The following is a 17,650-nucleotide window of genomic DNA, read 5'->3' on the forward strand; positions in this document are numbered from 1 at the left end:
ACAGCATGCCACGCTTCCCTGTCCATCACCAACTCCCGGAGCTTACCGGGAGCTTATCTGAATTTCTTCAGTTCAGAAGATAGAAGCAAACAATTAATAGGCCATATTTTTAATAGCATAAAGCAATTGACAGACTTGAGGTCAAGCACACTGTTTTGGGCTGATAGAAGTTACCCCACTGAAAAACAGATATGCTCAATTTCCCTATTAAAATTCTTCATAAACAAAATACAACAGATTAAATCACACATATAAATCATATATATATATATAAATTATACATGCATATATTAAAAGCTTCAAAATGCTAACATAAAGAAATGAAAAATGAACAGTAGACAAATTAGAATAAGCGAGTGAATACATTAAAATAGCATTTGCAACCCTGTTAAAAGACAAAATTCAAGCTTTACAAATACCAACAAAGCTGCAGGATACAAAATCAATACACAGAAATCACTTGCATTTCTATACACTAACAATGAAAGATCAGAAAGAGAAATTAAGGAATCAATCCCATTCACCACTGTAACAAAAAGAATTAAATATCTAGGAATAAACTTACGTAAGGAGACAAAAGAACTGTACACAGAAAATTATAAGACACTAGTTAAAGAAACCAAAGATGACATAAACAGATGGAGAGATATTCCATGTTCCTGGGTAGGAAGAATCAATATTGTGAAAATGACTATATGCCAAATGCAGTCTACAGATTCAATGTGATCCCTATCAAATTACCAATGGCATTTTTCACAGAACTAGAAAAAAAAATTTCACAATTCATATGGAAACACAAAAGACCCCGAATAGCCAAAGCAGTCTTGAGAAAGATGAATGGAACTGGAGGAATCAATCTTTCTGACTTCAGATTATACTACAAAGCTACAGTTATCATCACAGTATGGTACTGGCACAAAAACAGAAATACAGACCAATGAACAAGATAGAAAGCCCAGAAATAAACCCATGAACCTATGGGTGCCTTATTTTTGACAAAGGAGGCAAGAATATACAATAGGGCAAAAATAATAAATGGTTCTGGGAAAAATGGATAACTACATGTAAAAGAATGAAATTAGAACACTTCCTAATACCACACACAAAGATAAACTCAAAATGGATTAAAGATTTAAATGTAAGACCAGAAACTATAAAACTTTTCGAGGAAAACACAGAACACTTGATGACATAAATCAAAGCAAGATCCTCAATGGCCCACCTCCTAGAGTAACAGAAACAAAAACAAAAGTAAACAAGTGGGACTTGATTAAACTTAAAAGCTTTTACACAGCAAAGGAAACTATAAGCAAGGTGAAAAGACAACCCTCAGAATGAGAGAAAATAATAGCAAATGAAACAACTGACAAAGGATTAATTTCCAAAATATACAAGTAGCTCATACAACTCAATGCCAGAAAAACAAACAATCCAATCAAAAAATGGGAAAAAGACTTAAACAGACATTTCTCCAAAGAAGACATACAGATGGCTAACAAACACATGAAAAGATGCTCAACATCGCTCATTATTAGAGAAATGCAAATCAAAACTACAATGAGATGTCACCTCACACTGGTCAGAATGGCCATCATCAAAAAGTCTACAAATAACAAATGCTGGAGAGGGTGTGGAGAAAAGGGAACATGCTTGCATTGTTGGTGGGAATGTAAATTGATACAGCTACTATGGAAGACAGCATGGAGATTCCTTAAAAAACTAGGAATAAAACCACCATATGACCCAGCAATCCCACTTCTAGGCATATACTCTGAGGAAACCAAAATTGAAAAAGACACATGTATCCCATTGTTCACTGTAGCACTATTTACAATAGCTAGAACATGGAAGCAACCTAGATGTCCATCAACAGATGAATGGATAAAGAAGTTGTGGTACATATACACAATGGAATATTACTCAGCCATAAAAAGGAATGCATTTGAGTCAGTTCTGATGAGATGGATGAACCTAGAACCTATTATACAGAGTGAAGTGAGTCAAAAAGAGTAATATCATATTCAGTCAGTTCAGTTCAGTCACTCAGTCGTGTCCGACTCTCTGCGACCGCGTGAACCAAGGCATGTCAGCCCTCCCTGTCAATCACCAACTCCCGGAGTCTACCCAAACCCATGTCCATCGAGTCGGTGATGCCATCCAGCCATCTCATCCTCTGTAGTTCCCTTCTCCTCCTGCCCCCAATCCTACCCAGCATTAGGGTCTTTTCCAATGAGTCAACTCTTCGCATGAGGTGGCCAAAGTATTGGAGTTTCAGTTTCAACATCAGTCCTTTCAATGAACACCCAGGACTGATCTCCTTTAGGATGGACTGGTTGGATCTTCTTGTAGTCCAAGGGACTCTCGAGAGTCTTCTCCAACACCACAGTTCAAAAGCATCAATTCTTTGGCACTTAGCTTTCTTCACCATCCAACTCTCACATCCATACATGACTACTGGAAAAACCATAGCCTTGACTAGATGGACCTTTGTTGGCAAAGTAATGTCTCTGCTTTTAAATATGCTATCTAGGTTGGTCATCACCTTCCTTCCAAGGAGTAAGCGTCTTTTAGTTTCATGGCTGCAATCACCATCAGCAGTGATTTTGGAGCCCCCAAAAATAAAGTCTGACACTGTTTCCACTATTTCCCATGAAGTGATGGGACCAGATCATATTAATATCAAATAAATACCATATTCTAACACATATATACAGAATGTAGAAGAATGGTACTGAACAACTTATTTACAGGGCAGCAATGGAGAAACAGACGTAGAAAATAGACTTATGGAAATGGGGAGAGGGGAGGAGAGGGTGAGATGTATGGAAAGAGTAACATGGAAACTTACATTACCATATGTAAAATAGATAGCCAACAGGAATTTGCTATACAGCTCAGGAAACTCAAACAGGGGCTCTGTATCAACCTAGATGGGTGGGATGGGGAGAGAGATGGGAGGGAGGTTCAAAAGGGAGAGGATATATGTATACCTATGGCTGATTCATGTTGAGGTTTGACAGAAAACAACAAAACTCTGTAAAGCAATTATCCTTCAATAAAACCATAAATTAAAAAGGAAAAAAAAAAAGAGTAGAGACCAAAGAAGCATTCTCTTTGATGATGCTAAGTGTGATATGTGTGTCTAGAATGCAGGTACAGATAACATATTGGTGAATAAAGTAAATGATTTCTTAGTTAAAAAAAATACCAACAAAGCAAAAAATGCATAATGAATAATTTTCTATTGATATTAAATATCTATAAGAAGTTTTAAAAGTCATGGGACTTCCCTGGTGGTCCAGTGGTTAAGACACCATGCTTCCAATACAGGGGGTATGGGTTCAATGCCTGGTCAGGGAACTAAGATCCCACATGTGACGTAGTGCAACCAAATTTTTTTTTTTTAATTTTTAAATTAAAAAAAGTCAAAATGTGGAGAATAGCCTTATATCAAAATGTTAACAAATGTTAAACACATTTGTTCCTAATATCTTTTCAAGGAGAGTTTAGCATGCCTCAACCAGTCAATGTTAGATGGACCAGGAAAATTTAAAGTACATATGGTTAGAATAATACCATAGGAAAAAAAAAAACTCAATTAGAAGACATATAGCAAATGTTTCAAAAATCACACAGATGTGCTTTATTTAACCAGCCATGCAATATTTATAAAAATGGATTACATACAAGGCTATAAAGTAAACCTCCAGAACATCTAAAGTAAGATATTTGATACTCCACATATATTAATACATTTGCATTCCCTCACATTTACCTCTATAAAATAAATATTCTCTGGTTATTTCTTCCTAGATCTTAACTGCAAAAGCTCAGATCTTGCTAGCATACATTAGCCAGGTCCTCTCTTCCTTCAGTGTGAAACCTATTTCCTTCTGGAATATAGACGGTAATCATCAGTACTTGACCCTCATTTATCTGGATGGAGACAAGGACACAAATGCAACATCTTTTAGGCTCTTGTGTCAGGTGAACCTTTGCAAGACCTGAGGGAAGTGCCTCTCTTCCAACAAGGAAGAGAAAGTGACAGGTCTGGGACTTTCAGATCAATCAACCAAATATCCCATCACCAGGTCCCAGGGTCCCACTGTTTTCTTATCAGAAATCTGACACAGGTGACCTATCAAGGATCCTCTGCAACACTGTCTTACAATAAGATCCTAGGTCCAGTTTTCAGTGGTGCCTGCCAGTAGCTGAAAGACCTGCTGCTGCTGCTGCTGCTAAGTCGCTTCAGTCATGTCCGACTCTGTGTGACCCCATGGGTGGCACAGGCTCCCCCGTCCCTGGGATTCTCCAGGCAAGAACACTGGAGTGGGTTGCCATTTCCTTCTCCAATGCATGAAAGTGAAAAGCGAAAGTGAAGTCGCTCAGTCGTGTCTGACTCCTAGCGACCCCATGGACGGCAGCCTACCAGGCTCCTCCATACACAGGATTTTCCAGGCAAGAAAGACCTGGGGGCTTCTCAAAACCCTGTCATAGAGAACTCTGGTTTTCTAAGTGTGCTGTAAGCAGATAGTTTGTTAAAGAATTCCAAAGTAGCAACTTCCCTGGTGGTCCAGTGTTTAAAGACTCTGTGCTTCCAATGCAAGAGGCATGGGTTCAATCCCTGGTTGGGGAACTAAGCTTTCACATGCTGTGCAGTTAGAAAAAAAAACAAGAAACAGCCAGGATATCATTCCTGTTTACCTACAAAGAGAGGGTTATAAATTTGTTTTGCTTTGTTGCAAATTGTGTGTGTATGTAAGCTGCTGCAGTCATGTCTGACTCTTTGCTACCCTGTGGACTATAGCGCACCAGGCTCCTCTGTCTGTGGGATTCTCCAGACAAGAATACTGAAATAGATTGCTATGCCCTCTTCCAAGGGATCTTCCAGACCCAGGGACTGAACCCACATCTCTATGTCTCCTGCACTGGCAGGCAGGTTCTTAACCATTAGCACCACCTGTGTGCATCCAAAAAGGTACCCATCATTTTTCACTGCCCTAATCTTCACCCAAACCAGTTCAATCCTAAAGGAAATCAATGTTGAATATTCACTGGAAAGTCTGTTGCTGAAGCTCCAATACTTTGACCACCTGATGTGAGGAGCTGAAACTCAATGGAAAAGACTCTCTGATGCTGGGAAACACTGAAAGCAAAGGGAGAAGGGGGCAGCAGAGGATGAGATAGTTTGATAGCATCATCGAATCTGTCTGCAAAGCAGGAGATCTGGGTTTGATCTCTAGGTTGGAAAGATCCCCTGGAGAAGGGAATGGCTACCCACTCCAGTATTCTTGTCTGGAGAGTTCCATGGATAGTGGAGACTGGTCAGCTACAGTATATGGGGTAGCAAAGAGTGGGACACGACTTCGCGACTGCACAACAATAAAATCTTCACCTAAATATTCAATGCCTTGTGACCTAGATGTCATCTGGAATCTTTCTTCACTATGGTTCTTGATTATCTTCATAATTCGCTCAGACTCTAATTCTACACTCTGAGAAAGTCCAGTTCAGTTCAGTTCAGTCAATCAGTCGTGTCCGACTTTGCAACCCCATGGATTGAAGTATGCCAGGCTTCCCTGTCCATCACCAACTCCCGGAGCTTGCTCAAACTCATGTCCATCAAGTCAGTGGTGCCATCCAACCATCCCATCCTCTGTCATCCCCTTCTCCTCCTGCCTTCAATTTTTCCCAGCATCAGGGTCTTTTCCAATGAGTCAGTTCTTTGCAGAACTTTTTCTTAAAAAGCCTTTTCAAGAGTTCTTCAAATTGCTGGTACTCTTGTATCCTCACATTTGTCTCTGGCCATGGACAACTTTTTCCATGTGTTTTCATAATGCAATTTGTTAACACAGATGTGATGCTGTTCTTCACATACTCCAAAAGGAAAAAGAGATAGAGGAAGGTAAAAAAACAAACAAACAAACAACTACTCACAAAATTATTTCTGGATGTTAGGAGTAGGCTGTGGTGGGGAGGGCGGTGGGGAGAAGACACTGAAAACATTTCCTGAATCAACATCTAACAGTCTTGTTGTTAAAATTCTTTTGGGGCATCCTGTCACAGGAGTTTTGCCCCATCTCACTGACTCTTCTCATTCCTCTATTTCTTACTTCCTCCCACTCAGACTGCCTTAGAAACTGAAATAGTTTTTCTCCTCACCTTTGTAGACAGCAATACAGCCTTTGCTAACTCTTACTGTCAAACTTTCCCACACAAACCATTCAGCCAAGCCCAAAGGGCTGCTATTCAACTTGTAACATTTGTTATTAACTATAGAGACCATACGTATTAAAAAAATTTTTCTCTTACACTTTTCCTGATTTTATGACTTCTTGCTATCTTTCAGTAGTCCCAGAGATGTAGCCCTTAAGTACAGTCTGTCAATTCTTTTATGAAGATGTAAGAATATTCTTCTAAAGTCAAGGTTTATTCATCCCAAGGTAAAAACTTCTCAAATTCTACTATACTACTGTATCACCTTACATGCATACTAAGTCGCTTCAGTCGTGTCCGACTCTTTGCGACCCTCTGGACTGTAGCCCACCATACTCCTCTGTCCATGGGATTTCCCAGGCAAGAATATTGGAGTGGGTTGCCATTCCCTTCTCCAGGGGATCTTCCTGACCGAGGGATTGAACCTGGGTCTCCTGTATTGTGGGCAGATTCTTTATTGTCTGAGCTACAAGGGAAGCCCCCATTGTATGATATAGCCCTAAAGCCCAGATTGTTCTTTTTCTATTTATTTCCAGCAAAGTAGCTCATGTGTATTTGAGTATGTTTTTTAACCTCTGTCTCAGTTTCCTTCATTTGAAACTGAGAATAATAACTATGTCCTCAGCATAAGTCTATGATAATGATTAAAAAAATAAATACACTTAGCACTGTATCTATCTAGCACAAACAAGTGTTCAATGCATGCTAATCATTTTTATCTTCATTATACTTATCATATATGGACCCAAGAGTCTCCTTGATCCTATAAAGTAAAGGAGGATAATGTTACTGATGTCAGTGAAGAGGTGAACAGTGGGTATTTGAAAATCTTACTGTGGGATTAAAGCAGAGTTCCCTACAAAGTCCAATTTTTGTTCCTAATATCTGACTCCATACGTAATTTAATACCTCTCTAGTGACAGACTAGCAAAATAGATGGACTCCCATGTTTTCTGCACATACATGTATACTTACATACACATAATATATAAAAGAGAAGCCTAGGTAGGGGATCAGAGAGATTTGGGAGAATATCCACATGACATCTTTTCTGGCCATGTCTCAAAAACATCCAGATTTCCGAGCTTCCTCTTGGACATAAAGCCCATCTGTGACAATCTGGTTTCTCTGCATATTGAAGAGCACATTTTCTCTCCTGGGGAATAGTGGGAGCATACATTGCCAACATGCTGGCAGAGCCTGCCTGGGAAGCCACGCTCCTCTTTTTCCTTGGCTCTCAGAAGTGACTTACAGTCAACAGTTGCCTTCGTCAAGTGGAGAAGACAAGCAATGTGTCTTAAATAGCACTCTTATAATTAGAAATATGCACACAAAGATTAATTTTGGAATCTATGCTTTTTTTTCCCTGAAGAGCATAATTTTCTAAAATCTGGGGGAAAAAAGTTTATGTTCTCACTACCTTTTTGAAAAAATAAGTCTCAAGAAGCCTTCTTATTCCCTCAAATTTCATCTTGCAACCTGAATTTTTTTTTAATTAGTTTATTTTCTATTTTTTAACTTTACAATATTGTATTTGTTTTGCCATACATTGACATGAATCCACCATGGGTGTACATGCTTTCCCCCTCCAGAACCCCCCTTCCACCTCCCTCCCCATCCCATCCCTCCGGGTCATCCCGGTGCACCAGCCCTGAGCACCCTGTATCATACGATGAACCTGGAGTGGCGATTTGTTTCACATATGATAATTTACATGCTTCAATGCCATTCTTCCATATCATCCCGCCCTCGCCCTTTCCCATAGAGTCCATAATACTGTTCTATTTATCTGTGTCTCTTTTGATGTCTTGCATACAGGGTTATCTTTACAGATTGACTAAATATCATAGATATGTGTTAGTATACTGTATTGGTGTTTTTCTTTCTGGCTTACTTCACTCTGTATAATAGGCTCCAGTTTCATCCACCTCATTAGAACTGATTCGAATGTATTCTTTTCAATGGCTGAGTAATATTCCATTGTGTATATGTACCACAGCTTCCTTATCCATTCATCTGCTGATGGGCACCTAGGCTGCTTCCATGTCCTGGCTATTATAAACAGTGCCACGATGAACACTGGGGTACACGTGTCTCTTTCAATTCTGGTTTCCTCAGTGTGTATGCCCAGCAGTGGGATTGCTGGGTCATATGGCAGTTCTACTTCCAGTCTTTTGAGGAATCTCCACACTGTTCTCCATAGTGGCTGTACTAGTTTGCATTCCCACCAACAGTATAAGAGGGTTCCCTTTTCTCCACACCCTCTCCAGCATTTATTGCTTGTAGTCTTTTGGATTGCAGCCATTCTGACGGGCGTGAAATGGTACCTCATTGTGGTTTTGATTTGCATTTCTCTAATAACGAGTGATGTTGAGCATCTTTTCATGTGTTTGTTAGCCATCTGTATGTCTTCTATGGAGAAGTATGTGTTTAGTTCTTTGGCCCACTTTTTCAATTTTTTTAAGTTAAGCATAAATGCAAAATGCAAATAGTAAGAAAAACTGGGCAAATTTTTGGTCACCAATATGATGGAGAAATCCATATTTAAAGAATAATTACAAATAAATGAGAAAAAGGAGTGATCCATTCAAGAAAAAATAATCTAATTATGAAAGAATTGCAAGTGACTAAAGAATATTGTTCACCTTACTAGTAATCTAAAATAATCAATTTAAGAATAACAATGATTCATTTTGCCTAAGATATTTGCTGATATTAATGATGCGGTAAAAAGAAAAATACTTGATTTTGCTGATGGGAGTAGTAAACTGACACTCTCCCTGGTGACTCAGATGGTGAAGAATCTGCCTGCAATGCAGGAGACCTGGATTCTATACCTGGGTCAGGAAGATTCCCTGAATAAGGGAATGGCTACCCACTCCAGTATTTTTGCCTGGAGAATTCCATGGAAAGAGGAGCCTGACGGGCTATAGTCCATGGGGTTGCAAAGAATCAGGCATGACTAAGCAAATGACACTTTCATTTTTTTCACTTTATTAATAGCATAGAATAGGAGGATAAGTAGGTTCAGATTTTGTAGAAGGCAAATTGACAACATGTTCAAAGTTTTATCCTTTGATCCCCAAATTTCCCTTATAGGAAACATATCTAAGATATATTTAACTACTTATCTCTGGTGATGCTTAATGGAGTATTTTTCGTAATAAAAAAATGATAAGCAACGTCAATATCCAAAAGAGTATATTTGTTAAAAGTAATATGGCACATTCTTAAAATGGACTACTGTGAAGAAGTTGAAAATGATAATTTAGAAAGATTATGTATGATATGAAAAAATATTTGTGACATTTTTAAGGGAGGATAAAGGCGAGAAAGCCATCTCCCTAGTTAAGCTTCTTCTATCCTTAACACAATTCAAACCTTTATCACTCGTCAAATACCCTATCCTACACACTTTTTTCAACCACAGGGAAAATTCTCAACTCTTGAACAGAAAAGAATATGCCAGACAGGTCCTCTCTCCAGTTCTATCTTGACATCTACAGTTTCCTGGCTTTCACCCACAGCTGTTTAACTCTCTCTCATGACAATGGAAGAGGCACTCCTAATTCTAGCCTCAAGCTCATTCTGCCCCCTGGGCTTTTGGTAGCTGTCTGCCCACATGAAATGTATAAGGGACAAGGCAAAGTTCAAATGGAAACTCAAAAGTATATGTCTAAACATTTTAATCATAAATCAAGATGACTCTTATGCAAAATATGTTCCCAATCCTTCTGATGAACAAATATGCCTCCCTGAGGAACTGAGAAGCAAGTTGGAGTTAAATTCTGGGAAGTTCTGAACCAGAATGAGAAGATACTCTCAGGCCTGCTCCCCTTCTCTTCCCACTTCAGGCTGTGCTCCACACTCTGAAGGGCACTCACGCAGTTCAAGTTCTATGCAGCCTTGATGACAGCCACCTTGAACCCCTTTCTGGCTTAGATGTCACACATGTCTGCTATGTGCCCATCTGAGGGAGGAAAGAAAGACTCTGAAAAAAAGGTACGTGGGCCCCAGAGGGAGGCTCTGCAGGGTCGTCAAAGCAGGAGGTGGGCTTCAGATGGGCCCCAAGTGAGCACCACACAGACACAATCCCTTGGTCCACAGACTCTGCCTGCCCTTGATGGAGGAGAACCATAAGAGGAGAACCAGCGCAGCTCTCAGATCTGGTCTCTGTCTTCTCCAGTCACAACCCGACCCTGGCTGTTTGGTGGAGAGAGGTCACCCTGCTACATAAGGACGAGTTCTAATTCCTGATTTGAATATAAGGCTTGTGATTTTTGGTTGAAGAACAAATAAAAATGCGATCTTTTCACAAGTGATGTGTCTTATTTCATGTTTTGAACACTTCTATCTTATTTATAGTAGGAAATTTACTCTACACAAAATTCCGCCTCCCCAGTGAACTTTTTGGAATTGTCATTCACTTGCATGAATCTCTTAAAAAAGAATCCCTTCTATACCTTTTTAGTGAGTATTTTAATTCTTGGACTCTTTCTTTTTAAAAATGTTATTACTTTAAGTGGAGGATAATTATTTCAGTTGGAGGATAATTGCTTTACAATGTTGTGTTGGTTTCTTCTGTATACCAATGCGATCTCTCCCGAAGGTGAGTATTCACCTATCATTTAGAGTTGAAGGCCTTGAACTCAAAATGTAGGGGGTGACTGAATAAAAGGTTAGATAATTTGTTAGGAAGTAATCGAAGCAGAGCGTAACCTGCCCATCATGAAGGTGACTGTGTGGAGGAAGCAGATTCAGGAATAACTTTTTTTTCTTCTACAGTGTAATTTTGAGAAGAAATGCTGCTGCTTCCTGGTGCCTTGTTTGCCAAAAAAATATTTAACTCATAGAATAAATATCTGGGAACTCACAATGTGTTCCAGAAGTATCTTTCAACAGAGTAATGCAAACTGCAAGGTTGTCAAGACAAGTGGAAACAGATAAGAATGAGTCAATGTGGTATTTAAGCAAGTTAGAATTAGAAAATGAGGATGGATTCATAGTGGCTACATATCTCTTCAATTGATTTAATAAATACATCTGCAGAATTTTTAAAAAAGGATGTTTTATCCAGCAGTCCTATTGTTAACCTTAGGACTTTCCAATCCCTAGCTTTCTGATCATCTTTTTTTTTTTCTTTTCAATTTGGGAATTAGAACAGAGCATTGTCCTGATGGACTAGTGCATATCACTATGACCTAGTAGACAAAACTGGTCCCGTTTCCACCACAGCAATTTTATGAATTGGTCTCAAGTTACAAACACTCTGAGCACCCAAGCTATCCTGGGAGTCTGAGTGGTGTGAGGCTGCGTCTCCATGTTTCTATGGTAACTCCAACACACATAATAAGCCAAGGGATCAGAAATAAATCAGTCTACTATGTTCTTAATTGCAGGTGATGAGGTGTGTGCACGTATGTATTTTAACTGGAAGCCAAGCTTCAGATAAAAGTGTGAATTATATATACAATATACATGCCACACACACAGAAAAATGTGTGTATATTACATGTATGTATTATACTGTACACATGTAAAAAGAGGCACTGACTTCATAAAATGCTGAAAGCTATTCAGGCTATCTCTACACCCGACAGTAAACCGACAGAAAGTAAATAAAGTACATGAGAAAAAGCACAGGATCAAATCAGCAGATGAAGGTTTAAAACTAGCTCACAGATTTTCCTGGTGTTTGATATTCTGGAAATCTGTGTTCTCTAATGACCACTTTCATATAAGGCTACTTCTAGTGTCAAGGTAGAGGTAGTCTTTATAATTCTCCAACATATGATAGAACGAGAAACCAGATGTTACCTGCATACAGGGCTTTAAGTCCCTGGGTGAAGTCTGTCCTGAGCCACAGAGTAAGGATGGAGCCGGTACTGACGCTGAAGAAACGTAGCTAAAATCCTGGTAACTAGCATCCTTGGGCCCATTGTTCCTCCTGACAGATGCGGGGTGTCTCAACGCTTCCCAAGAGACCACTGCTGAGTCCTGAGTCCTTCACCTGGAGAGTAGCCTCGTGGCTTTGCACTCCCGCCCCAAGTCGACTTCCAGCCCCTTCACAGGGGCTCCTCCAGCAGGAAATCTCCTTAGAACAACGTGGAGGCCACCTGCGGCCCGGTCCTGGTCCTGGCAGGCGGACTGTGGGCTCCCGGGAAGGCAAACAGGAACCCAAAGGATGCTCCCAAGGCCTGGGGCGTGTAGGGCAGCAAGCATGGATCTGATGCAGGCAAGTAGAAGAGGATGCCGGGATCGCGCTGGTGGATGCCAGCGTCTCAGAAAACCGGAACCGCAGAGCACACTGGGGCGTACCACGGCACGAACCACACTCTCGCGAGGAAGCCGACCGCAAGGGCTCTTGGGAGATCACAGCACCGCCCCCTCCCTCTCCGCCCCCCCACCCGATTCTCTGTTTTAATATCTTCTTTTTTTTAAGATTTTTTTTTATATAGATCATTTTTAAAGTCTTTATTGCGTTTGTTATATAATATTGTTTCTGTTTTATGTTCTGAGGTTCTTTTGGATGCAAGGCATGTGGGATCTTAGCTCCCCCACCAGGGATCACTCACACCCCCTGCATTTCAGGTGAAGTCTTACCCACTTGACCACCGGGGAAGTCCCTCTTTGACTCTCTTATGTATTATAAATATTTTCCCAGTTTACCATTTGTATTTGCATAGTTTTATATACAATCGTTAACGTGTACACTTCTACATATCTTTTTGTTTTTGCAGTGTTGTGCATTAAGGGTCATATGTCAAATCGCTTTCCATGCCTCTTCCTCCTCCCCCAAGGTTATGTGTTCTAGGTTTTCTTCATGGACTTTAAATCATCCCACATCTACATTTAATTATCTGATTTATTGGAGTTTATTTGTACACTACTCTGTGAAATAGTATCCAACCTTTTCCTCCAGAACTTAACCAGATGTTATAACTTAATCTGTTGATAAATTGCTTTTCTACTTTAATTATTTTCTATTAAAGTATAATACACAAAGAGACTGCAAAAACCAGAAAAATGCAGTTCAATGAATTATCACTAAGTGAACACATTCATGAAAATACCCCAATAGCTCAAGAAACAGAACACTGCCAGCACCTAGGACACCTGCTGCCAGGCTTTTTCTTAGTCACCATGCTTCTTCCTCACCAAAGGTTACTGCTATATGTACAGATGAATGCGTATATTCTCTTGTGATGTGCCCTCTTTCACTTCAAATTATACTTGTGAAATTCATGTTGTGCTAATGTATATTTTGTTGTATAGTATTTTATTATTTGAATATTTCACAATTCATCTCTTCTACCATTGGTGGACCTTTGGGTGGTTTCCAACTTCGTGCTAGATTGCTACTGTAAACATTCTTGTACATTTTTTAAAAATGTATATATATATGAGTTTCTGTTAAGTATACATGTACATAAGGATGGAATTTCTGGACCATGTTGTAAAATTTTCCCAAACAGTTTTTAAGGTGATGTACAAATTTGCATTACTTTCAGCATGAGAATTTCAGGTATTCAATATCTTCAGCAGTATTTATTATTGTTACTCTTTTTAATCTTAGCTCTTTTGGTGAATGTATTGACTTATTTAGTCATAGTTTTCACTTATTTTATGACTAATAAAGTTGAGAACACTTTCATAGATGTATTGGCCATTGGATATAATTTTTTGTAAAGTCTATATTTAATTCTATTGCCCACTATTTCAGTGGATTCTGTGTCTTTATCTTACTGGTTTATTGGAGCTTTTATGCATTCTGGAAAAAAATTCCCTTGTGTTTATGTATATATGTTTCACAATATCTCAGTATATTCTGTGGCAGTTTTTTCACCTTTATATGTTTCCTAGGTCTGATGTGACAAACTCCCACAGACTTGGTGGCTTGAAACAGCAGATTTTTTTTCTCTCTCACAGTTCTGAAGGCCATAAGCCCAAAGTCAAAGTGCAGGCAAGGTGGGTTCCTTCTGAAGATTCTGAGGAAGAATCTATTCCGTGCCTCTCTCCTAGTTTCTGGCGACTCCGGGTGTTCTTTGCTTTCCTTGACTTTCCTTGTAGACATATCACTTCAGTATCTGACTCCACATTAACATACTGGTGGTTAAATCGCTAAGTCAAGTCCGACTCTTGCAGCCCCATGGACTGTAGCCAGCCAGGTTCCTCTGTCCATGGGATTCTCCAGCCAGGAATACTGGAGTGGGTTGCCATTCCCTCCTCCAGGGGATCTTCCCAACCCAGGGATCAAACCCAGGTCTCCTGCATTGCAGGCAGATTCTTTACTGACTGAGCTATGAGGGATATTAGCATTATCCCTTGTGTAACTGTCTGTCTCTACAAAGTGCTCTCTTCTGTGCCTCCATGTCTGTTCCTCGTCTTCTTTATTTCCCATCATTGGACTCAGGGCCCACCCTAATCCACGATGATCCCATCCTGAAATCTTCAAATCAATCATATCTTTGCCATGTAAGGTTAGTTAATATTCATAGGTTCCAGGTGACCTGACTTTGAAGAAATACCATTAAACCACTGCATTCTCATAGTTGTATTTTTTCCCTCATGGTTGGTTCCTTTTTGCGTCCCTTTAAAGAAGTCTTTTCCTCCTCCCTTACTCTTACCATCATGAAGATATTCTCTTATGTTATAGTCTAGAGAAGCTGACACGTTTAGATATACCATCCATCAGCAGTTAATAGTTGTGCAAGGTAAAGCAAAGTGTCAAATTTCACTCCACTCCAAACAGACGTTTAACTGACTAGTTCAGTTCAGTTCAGTCGCTCAGTCGTGTCCGACTCTCTGCGACCCCATGAACTGCAGCACGCCAGGCCTCCCTGTCCATCACCAACTCCCAGAGTCCACCCAAACCCATGTTCATCGAGTCAGTGATGCCATCCAACCATCTCATCCTCTGTCGTCCCCTTCTCCTCCCGCCCCCAATCCTACCCAGCATTAGGTTCTTTTCCAATGAGTCAACCCTTCGCATGAGGTGGCCAAAGTATTGGAGTTTCAGCTTCAACATCAGACCTTCCAATGAACACCCAGGATTGATCTCTTTTAGGATGGATTGATTGGATCTCCTTGCAGTCCAAGGGACTCTCAAGAGTCTTCTCCAACACCACAGTTCAAAAGCATCAATTCTGCGGCGCTCAGCTTTCTTCACCGTCCAACTCTCACATCCATACATGACCACTGGAAAAACGATAGCCTTGACTAGACGGACTTTTGTTGGCAAAGTAATGTCTCTGCTTTTAAACATGCCATCTAGTTTGGCCATAACCTTCCTTCCAAGGAACACTTTATTAAACAGACCATTCTTTTTGCACTGTTCTGTAGTATCGGTCATAAATTAATGCCAATTAAGTGCTCTTTCTTAACATTTCTGAAAGATTTGTCCATTGGTCAGTCCTTAGATCATTCCCACACTATCTTGCTGCAGCTGCTGCTAAGTCGCTTCAGTCGTGTCCGACTCTGTGCGACCCCATAGACGGCAGCCCACCAGGCTCCCCCATCCCTGGGATTCTCCAGGCGAGAACACTGGAGTGGGGTGCCATTGCCTTCTCCGATCAGGACCTGTAAATATACAGTAATTAAGATAGTGTGCGGAGAAGTCAATGGCACCCCACTCCAGTACTCTTGCCTGGAAAATCCCATGGATGGAGGAGCCTGGTGGGCTGAAGCCCATGGGGTCGCTAAGAGTCGGACGCAACTGAGCGACTTCACTTATGCTTTTCACTTGCACGCATTGGAGAAGGAAATGGCAACCCACTCCAGTGTTCTTGCCTGGGGAATCCCAGGGATAGGGGAGCCTGGTGGGCTGCCGTCTATGGGGTCGCACAGAGTCGGACACGACTGAAGCGACTTAGCAGCAGCAGCAGCACAGGTCCTGATATCCAATAGTGGAAGGTCTCTCTTTTTCAAGATTGTCATGACTATAGGCGGTTCCTTCCATTTCCACATAAATTACAAAATCATCTTATTTTGCTTTTCTCAAAATGCTTGAATTTTGATTGGGGTTGCATTGAATCTTACATCAATTTTAGGGTATACTGAAATTTTTACCATGTTGGATGTGTGTGTTCTTCCTTTTTAAGTCTTTATTATTCTCAACAATGTTTTAGATACGTGAAGGACTTTTGCATACCTTTTGTTATGTTTATTCCTGTGTATCAGATGTTTTGATATCATTTTAATGACATATTTTAAAATTTTGCCCATTTCTAATTGTCACTGTAGATATTCTTAATTTGGTTTCCATAGATCTTGCTGATTTATTTGTTAATTATAATGGTTTATCAGCAGATTCTTTTAGGTCATTATGTAAACAATCATCTGAGAATAGTGAGAATTTTACTTCTAGCTTCTTAATCTTTTTTCCTTTTATTTCTGTCTCTTGTTTTATTTCAGTGTCTAGGACCTCTAACATAATATTGAATAGAAATAAAGTGGGCAGAAATCCTTATCTGGTTCCCAGTATCAGAAACCTTCTAACATTTTAACAGTGTACCATTCAGAGATCTTCTAGAGGTTTTTTTTGCAAGCATTCCAAGTTAAAGAGTTAATTCTCTTCTCTCCTTAACTCACTGAGAATTTTTCCCGCAATGAGTGGATGGGTTTTGTCAAATGCTTTCTCCACTCTTATTGTTAAATAAATGTTTTCTTTTTTTTTTAATTTGATCATTTATATTGTAAATCAATATAATGATTTTGATGTATTTAATGTTAAATCAGCCTTATTTACCCCAAATAAATCCACATTTGCAATGTATTATCTTTTCTATGTGTTATTATATATACTGATTTTTTTTAATCAGGTTAACAAATCAGTAACAAAATTTGGCTGGCTTTTTAATATAAAATGGAGATTACTCTCTTGATTTACAATATTCTCTTTTTATCATTGTACTGTCTGCAAGATATACAATGATGTCCCTTTTTCATTCTTGATATGAGTAGATATCATTGGTTTTTGGTTCTTGATCAGCTTGCCTGGAGTTTATTAAGATTAGTAGTATTGTTTTTTAAATCAACCTTTGGTATTATTGAGTCTCTCCATTTTATTATTATTGTTAATATACTACTATGTCATTACTTTTTACATTTAGCTGTATTATTAATTTTTTTCAGTCTTTGCATTTAACTTGCTGTTCTTTTTATAAATTTCTTTAAATGAATACTTAGATCATTGTTTTCTAGTCTTCTTTTCTAACATGTACATTTAAGTTTCACGTAAGCATAGTTTTAGCTGCATTTGACAAATTATTATGTCATAATTTGCCATATTAGTCTAGAAGCAGAATCCCTCTTTGTCATCACTTTTAATTCGACATTCTTTTGTATAGTTGATTCTGCTTCTGGACTTGCTATCCTATTGTTTTTCTGTTTAATCCTGCAGCTGCCTCACCTTGTTTACTTTTCTTCCCTTTAT

General features: G+C 39.4%; 1 protein-coding gene across 2 annotated transcripts in view; it reads right to left on the bottom strand.

Moving 5' to 3' along the window:
- The window catches only part of HECW1 (HECT, C2 and WW domain containing E3 ubiquitin protein ligase 1), a 471,951-nt gene extending 459,416 nt beyond the window's left edge, over positions 1-12,535 (bottom strand). Inside the window, exons 1-2 of one of the 2 annotated variants that reach the window (XM_081535335.1) lie at positions 12,034-12,508; positions 2,854-2,926 (exon numbers count right to left, since the gene is read on the bottom strand). The gene's annotated coding sequence lies outside the window, so the exon portion shown is untranslated. Of the gene's footprint in view, positions 1-2,853; positions 2,927-12,033 lie in introns of both variants that reach the window. The other variant, XM_081535334.1, reaches the window with a different exon arrangement.
- Positions 12,536-17,650: the final 5,115 nt, after the last annotated feature.

Source organism: Giraffa tippelskirchi, chromosome 10 (assembly GCF_054371585.1).
Source record: "Giraffa tippelskirchi isolate mGirTip1 chromosome 10, T2T-mGirTip1v1.2.pri, whole genome shotgun sequence".
NCBI classification, from domain to species: domain Eukaryota; kingdom Metazoa; phylum Chordata; class Mammalia; order Artiodactyla; family Giraffidae; genus Giraffa; species Giraffa tippelskirchi.